The sequence below is a fragment of the Bidens hawaiensis genome, unplaced genomic scaffold (genome assembly GCF_021521415.1).
Source record: "Bidens hawaiensis isolate Kalapana, Puna unplaced genomic scaffold, B.hawaiensis_p1.1 tig00005152_1, whole genome shotgun sequence".
Lineage (NCBI taxonomy): Eukaryota > Viridiplantae > Streptophyta > Magnoliopsida > Asterales > Asteraceae > Bidens > Bidens hawaiensis.
In genome coordinates, this window is record NW_027491329.1 from 928,534 (window position 1) to 937,153 (window position 8,620).

Sequence of the window (8,620 nt, forward strand, 5' to 3'; positions counted from 1 at the left end):
ATAGAGACCAAACTTCTCTTCAGCAGACTTGACACTCATAGGCATCTTGGAGTAGTTGTTGCTGGGAGAACTTGAAGAGCAACTACTCTTGCTTACCTGGGGTTGAGAACCACTCGATCCAGCTGCTACATAGCAAACATCCCCATTGGTGTTAACTGACACATGCCCCTCATGTGATGAGTTGGGGCCCGACTCTCCCTTTGTGTAGTAGGCAGCAGATTCAGTCTTCGATCCTGAGCTAGTGTTGACTTTAGCTCCATACATACCTGGATCTTGAACCTGATCCATAGGTGTTTCTTTTCTGACCATTTTAAGCTCAAAGGTTCTGAGCTTGTTGACTGCCGTTTCAAGATCATATGTGGGAAAGTCCTTGTCTTCCCTCATCAGCACCGTGTACATCTCCCATTTTGGTGGGAGAGCATCTAGAAGCTTCTCAACTATTTCTTCTTCTCGGTAGGAAATGGAATAGTTGCTCAATTCAGTCATCAGATGGTAATATCGAGTGATAATATCATCTAAGGATTCATTCTTCAAATACTTGAAGACTGAGAACTGGGTTTTGAGAAGTTTTATCTTTGAAGCACGGATTCCTACATTCCCCTCAAATCTGTTCTCAAGAGCTTCCCAAAGCTCTCTTGCTGACGTATACTTTCTGAATGTTTGAAGGATCTCTTGAGGAAAAGCCATAGTAATAGCAGCATGAGCCTTGCTCTCGGCCTCATACATCTTTTTCTCTTCTTCTTCCATTTTACTATACTTTTTAATTTGATCACGACCTTCATACTCCATAACTGGTGGAATATAACCATCCTGGATGCATACCCACATCTTCGCATCCTGGTATTTGACGTATTGTATGAACCGATCCTTCTATGCAACAAAATCGGTTCCCTTCAGCAATCTTGGGGCCTTGGTAGCTGACCCTGCTTCAACTTCCATCTTCACTAACTCAGAGATGTTGATCGACGACATCTTTCCCGAAAAGTAAGAAACCTGAAAAATTAAGAAATTTTTTTTTTTTTTTTTATATTAAAGTACTGTAGGCGAAGTTACGGATAACTTCGCTTGAAGTAGGCGAAGTTGTAGAGAACTTCGCTGAAGAACTTCGTTTATAACACTGCTGATTAACTTCGCTGATTCTTAACTTCGCTTGAGGTAAGCGAACTTAAGAGGTAGGCGAAGTTGTAGAGAACTTCGCTTGAGTTAGGCGAACTTGAGAAGGTAGGCGAAGTTGTGGATAACTTCGCTTAACCTTATATCTTCGCCGAAACCCTACGCACAGTGACGGCAACTTCGCCTGATGAACACGGAAGATTTGCAGATCTGTAAATCGGATTTTGACGAGGTTTTTGACGGTGTAAAGGCTTGAACACGATGGTAGGAGGTAAGAATGATCAAAAACACAGAAAACACGTCCCGCGAATAGTCGAAACGGGACGATTTCTACACCCGCGTGAATATCCCGAACCACACAATCGAGCAAATGCTCTGATACCAATTGTAGGTTCCCTTGACGGATCACACGAGATATCCCGGTCTACTCAGGTGCGGAATCCCTGCGTAGATCGTTACGAGCGTAGAAAGCAAATCAAACAAACAGACACGAATAAACCGAAACACGTTATATATTAATAACCGAACTCACGTGATATGAATCACTGATACAGACTTAGATCAACTCAAACGACTAACTTAACGATTAACCCAAAACAAGCCGTAACCTATATATAAATACACGACAACTTCGCCTGATATGTTCAGGCGAAGTTGTCCGTAACTTCGCTTGTTCAACAAGTTCGCCTAGGCGAACTTGTTAACAACTTCGCTTAAACAAAAACATAAATAACATTATAGACTTGATTACAGACACTAGACTATGAACTACTGACATTTATGCACCAACAAAATTTCGCATATAATTTGTTCTTCCGCAGAGCTTCCAACACTTCCCTGAGATGACCGGCGAGATCGGATTCACTTTTAGAGTACACAAGAATGTCATCGATGAACACAATAACCGAACGATCGAGCATTGGCCTACACACCTGGTTCATAAGATCCAAGAAAACAGCCGATGCGTTGGTCAAACCGAAAGACATCACGAGAAATTCATAGTGCCCATAACGAGTGCGGAAGGCAGTCTTAGGAATATCTTCCTCCTGAATCTTCAACTGATGATACCCGGACCTAATGTCGATCTTCGAGAACCAACTAGCTCCTTGGAGCTGATCAAATAAATCATCGATCCTTGGAAGAGGGTACCGATTTTTAACAGTGAGCTTGTTTAATTCGCGATAGTCAATGCACATCCGCATGCTACGGTCCTTCTTTTTAACGAACAGGACCGGGGCACCCCAAGGTGAGATGCTCGGTTGAATAAAGCCCTTATCGAGCAAGTCTTCCAACTAAGCCATAAGCTCCTTCATTTCATTTGGCTCTAGGCGGTAGGGAGCTCGGGCAACGGGTTTGGCGCCTGGTACAAGGTCTATCTGGAACTCGACCTCGCGATCCGGCGGCATATCTGACAAATCATCTGGAAATACATCCGGGAAATCCCGAAGAACGATAGGAACATCACCGACGGTAGCCACCTCGGTATTCACATTCATAGCATACGCCAGATATGCCCCGCAACCCCGCTGCATTGACTATCCCGCCTTAAGCATGGATATAATATGTGGCGCCGCAACATTCCGATCACCGAAGACCGTAATTTGAGTCCCATCCAGGGCCCTTATACGAACGAGTTTCTGACCACAAATGATCTGAGCATCAACATTCGCGAGCCAATCCATCCCGAGTACACATCGAAACAGCCATGCGGCATCAAATACAACCGCACCGGAAATCTATACCCAGACAACTCGATGGAACAACCCTGAATAGCCCTAGACACGGACACGGATTTTCCTACGGCGACCTCAACCTCAAACACATCGACTACGCGCTTGGGTGATTTATTCAACGAGGAACGGAAAGCGGTAGACACAAAACTTCTACTGGCGCCCAAATCAAATAAGACTGACGCCGGTAATTCATCAAGTCGAAAGGTATTTGGGATAACATCACGCTCCTACTTAGCTAAACAGTTGCTCATACATTCTTGAAGGAGTGAGGAATTGAAGCGGTCAAGTACCAATGAACCCAGAGTGACAGCATGCTACGCCTCAGCTAAACAATTACGCGCAAAGCGTTCGAGAGGATGGGAAACGAATAGGAGAATTTAGGGAATAAGATAAACTTTAACGCTGACGACTCGAGAGTTAGCCAAATCCTATCCCTACAAAGACAGAACACTAACATAGTCAGACACAAGTGGTATTTAAAACATGGAAGCTAAGGGTAAAGTGCTAATAACGTTGATCAAGTGTTATTAGTCATTTACTTCACCGGCCCGTTCTAAGCACCCCCTGCCCCTAACCACATTAGCATTCTATCTAACACTTAACAATTAATCACATACTGGAAGTCTTAGATTAAAAGTAATGACTAAATAATTTAAAGTTACCTCTTGACGTGTAGCTACTCGCGGTGGGCATACTGGTCTCTTTTCTTACAGTTCGAGTCCAAGCATTCGGAGATGCTCGGATCCCTAGAACCATGGCTCTGATACCAACTTGTAAGGCCCCGAACCCCGGGAACCCCGCAGTTGGTATTCATACTTGCAAAAATATTTAAACTTAAAAATGATTCATTTCATTAAAATAACCAATTCAGAGTATAATTCAGCGGAAAACATAAATAATAAAATAAGTTCCCAAAATCCCGGGAATATTGCCCAAAACCAATTTAATTATATGTTATAAAACTTTTTAAAATAAAATGTTCAATAATAAAATCTTCCATCCACGTATGCCCTTCACCGTCCAAGTAGCTTCGTGCACGTCCAAGCGATAAGGCATCCTCCTTCTAACATGAATCTCACACTAACATGCACACAAAGTCAGCTTGAGCTGAGTAAGTTCAAGTTTTAATAAATAACATCAATAATAATTATCATAATAGTCATCCCAAGAGTTTAAAACAAAAGGGATAAAACAGTTAGGCCATCATCAACAATAAGTAATCATCCTTATATATATATATATATATAAACATCCTTATAATTATATACCTACATATATATCATCCAAGTAATAACATCAGGGTCGAGCAAACGTACAACCCAAACACGTAACATCCGGGTCGAGAAAACGTACAACCCAAACACGAAACATTAGGGTCGAGCAAACGTACAACCCAAACACGTAACATCAACGCTTGCAAACACAAAGTACGCATACGAAACATCAATAGTCGAAACGACTACAACAACGCCAAATATAGACCAAGCAATAATGTGTGTGTATATATATATATATATTTACCATCCCAAGGCCAACCATATACTAGCAAGCCTATATAAAATCGTTTAAAACATTTCATCATGTAAGAAAACACTTCGGTGTGCATGCTAGCAAAAAATTTAAAGAGTTAAAAAGGGGGCATCATAAACTCACTTGAAATCAATCGAACACCTGCAACGAGCTAGGAAATCCCTAAGTTCACAATCACAAGCAAGGGCCTGCAAATTATACACAACGCGTTACTAAACTAGACCGTAAGGACACTCTTGCCTAATGGGCCGTTCAAGCTCAACACTTTGGCCCAAGGCCCAACAACTTGGCCCAAGGCCCAACAACTTGGCCCAAGGCCCAACACTTGGCCCAAGGCCCAACAACTTGGCCCAAGGCCTAACACTTATCAAATCGAGTCGAATACGCGCGCAATAAACCTTAAAACCATTTGTTAAACGAATCAGCCCCAAATGGACCAAATTCCCATTTTAAGCCTTTTCATTCGTCATAATTATGTCACCCGAGTTGATAGGGTTGACTGTTCTTTTTTACAACTCTCAATTTAACATTTTAACGAAAATTCAGGCACCACCGACTCGATTGAACAAGCACCAACCAAAACAGCCCCGAGCATCAAAAAAAATAATTTTCCCACAGCCCTTAGACTCCCCTAGGGCCATACAAACTGATTCGGTTGGTCATCCAACCGATTAACGCATCAAACTCAACAATTTGCAATTCTACACCCGATAAACTCTAGTTTTCGAAGTAAAATCGATTTTCCGACCTAAACACTTCCAATGACCACGAAATTTTAATATGATGTAAATGCCATACCTGGGAATCTTTCTACACCGGAAACTCTAATTACACCTTGGCCGAAAACCTGTCCAACGAAAAGTTTCGGCAAAATTGAGCATCAAAACGATTAGGAGTGAACGAAAAGAGTGTTGGGGCTTGTAGTACATACCTTGAACTACTTCTAGGAGCTTGGAATTGATCAAAAAGTCGAAGTAATGAAAGGGGGGAGAGCTGTATTCGGCCGATCGCAGCAGCAGCTAGGCTAGGGTTTAATTTTTTTTGTTTATTGATATAATACAAGTATGTTTCATCCAAGTCCCTCGAATTTGCAAGATTTGGCGACTTGTAAGGAAGGTTAAGTGTTTTAACGTAGAAGGGATGACGTAAAGGCACCCGAGACACGCCGGTTAAGTCCCGAGAGTTATACATACTCTACAAGCTTTAATTCTTGAAACCGGAATTAACGGGGGTTAAAATATCCAAAAATTCACAAAAAAATTTAAAACCAAACAATTCTTTGTATTTAAAACAAGTTCAGAGTAAATAACAGCAGAAAAAGGTTTAAGTGTTAAAAGTCCCAAACACGGGTACAAGTGTCCAAAATCGAATGTAAATAAAATATCCGTTTTATTTGAAATCCTTGGCCAGAAATGCCTTCAACCTTCCGAGTAGTCTCCAGCACGTCCAAGTGATAACCTCCAATCCTTAACCTGAAAGTCAAACTAACATACACACAAAGTCAGCTAGAGCTGAGTGAGTTCAGGTTTTCATAAACAATATTTCATACTTTATTTCAAAACTTATAATTCTAAACAATAGAGAGGATAATAATAAAATAATTAATATAATTCACCAAATAATACATTCATCGTCGAACACACGTACATAAGCCTCTCCACCACGAGTCAAGACTCGAGTAATATACTTGACCCGGACGCGGTAAGACCTAAGCATGCGACACGAGCCTCTCCACCACGGGTCAAACCCGAGTAATATATTTGACTCGGTCACAGCTTACACATCCAAGCATGTGATACGGGCCTCTCCACGGGTACAACCCGAGTAATATATTTGACCCAATCACGGCTCAACATACAACGGGCCTCTTCAACACGGGATTTTAAAACCCGAGTAATATATTTGACCTGCCAAAATGATGATCACGCCACATGGGCCTCTCCACCACGGGATTTGAAAACCCGAGTAATATATTTGACCCGGCCGTGATCACCATGCACACACACATCAATAATCATTCTTAGTCACGAGGAACTAAATACCATCACACAACCGTAGGCTATAAGGTAACACATACTCATACATACATACATACATACCTCCATACATACATACATACATACATACATACCTCCATACATACATACATACATACATACATATATATATATATATATCATCCCAAGACATTTCAAATTATAAGTAAGCCTATGGGCCATAAGGTAATATATAACAATTAGTCCAATACATGAACTAAGTAAATAGGTCTACTCGTATTCAATTACTACCAAGCCTATTAACTTCATCGAGTCTAGACCATAATCAGGTATATAACCTTAAGGAATATATGACCATAACGAGTCTAAAATATCCTAAGGCATAGAATATAGTCCACTCATAGTTTTATAAATGCACAAATACAAGTAAATCTATGTAATACCATCCAAATAGCTGTAACGAGTAAAATCGTGTAAAATTGTATTACGGTGTGTATGCTAGCCCAAAACGTAAAAAGATTTAAAAGGGGCATCATGAAATCACCTGAAACGAGACACACAAACACCAAAGAGTTTGAGAACTTCAAAGCCAATCCACAGTTTACAAGCCTGTCGAATTGCACACAAAGATTACTAACTAAACGTACCGACTAGTTTATCCTTCGAGACGTTCAAACATGATTTGATTGACCTAAAGCCTTGACATTACTAAATTCAATTACATCAGCCCCCGAGGTCATGTATTTACCAAAACCACCCTTAGTTAATCCCGGGGACAAAGGGTTCCCAATTTACCCCCGAAAGTTGTTGACTTTATCAAATACGCGCGCTAACGTTGTTTATGCACTTAGATAACGACTCAGCCCCGTGTGGACCAAATTTAGTAAAATCACAGCCAACAAGTCCACACGACGCTACACGAGTTGGATTGGTCGGTAATTCGCAAGCACGATGCAAAAATTACCAATAAACGCGAATTTGCGCCGTACCGTCCCGTTTGAGTAACTGACAACCAATTCAGCCCCAATAACAAAAAAATATAGTTTTTCACTGCCAACAAATCATACCGAGGCTACAACATCCGAATTGGTTGTTAATTCCCTCAAACAACGCGCTAGCCGCAACAATTGACGAACTAGACAATCGAAACCTAGTTTTCACTTCATCAACAGTTGACCAATCTAACGAATGCCAAAACTCATGATACTAAAGTATATTACACTAGCCATACCTAAGAAGATGATGGAGCACGAACTTCAATTATAACAGCCCCGAAAGATGCGAGAAATGGCAGCCACCGGTTAAGCCTAAAACGAACTTATCGATCAATAACGAATATAACATGCAAATTTTAACATGCAAAGATGTATTTTATTACATAGGAAAACCATGGAATTAAATTATTAAATTTTTACCAGAGTTGAATCTTAAGTTTATAAAAATATTTTTATTATATTTTTCTAGTGGACACAAAAATCATAAAAATTCCTCCAACACAGAAAGGTATGTGCAGCTATTTCAGTGCGCAATAAAATGGTTTTATTTTTATAAAATTCATTACCCAGCCAAATTAAACGATTCCAATTGGGTTTGGTTCATTACTCAAAATATTAACTTCCCGAATTGGAACCAACCAATTTATTCTTGTCGAAAAAGAGTTATGATGTCGGGAAGACAGACCAGAATCCGTCATCCCGCATCAGCTTTGACACTCGATATTATAAAATCATAAAAAGTATTCAAATCTCGTCTAAAAATTACGTATTATACCCTTCTGGAAACTAGACTCAAAGTAGAACATAATAGAAGCAAGAATCGATCAAAAACAATATATTTTCATCGAGTTATAGGCCGAGCAATAAACAAGTACGAATCTGTCAGAAATTGTTATAATCAAAACTCACCCTAACGTGTTCAACAAAGGGTTTAATGGTGAAAAAGAGTTATTCTAAGATAGAACCGACCTGGAATTGAAGTTTGGATGGCCGGAAACGGGCTGGTCTTGCACGGAAATTGAGAAGAGAGGGGGAGGGGGCGCCGATCGGTGTAAGGGGTTGGGTTAGGGTTTAGGTTTATTTTTTTTTGTATAATATAATAACGATAATACTTCCTAGTCCCTCTACTTTAAAAATGGGTGAACTTATAAGAAAGTTAAGTAAGATACGTTTACAAGGGTGGCAAGGAGCTCTCGGGAGATTGCCGGGTCAAGCCCGAAAGGTGTACACAACACTACATGGTTAAACCTTT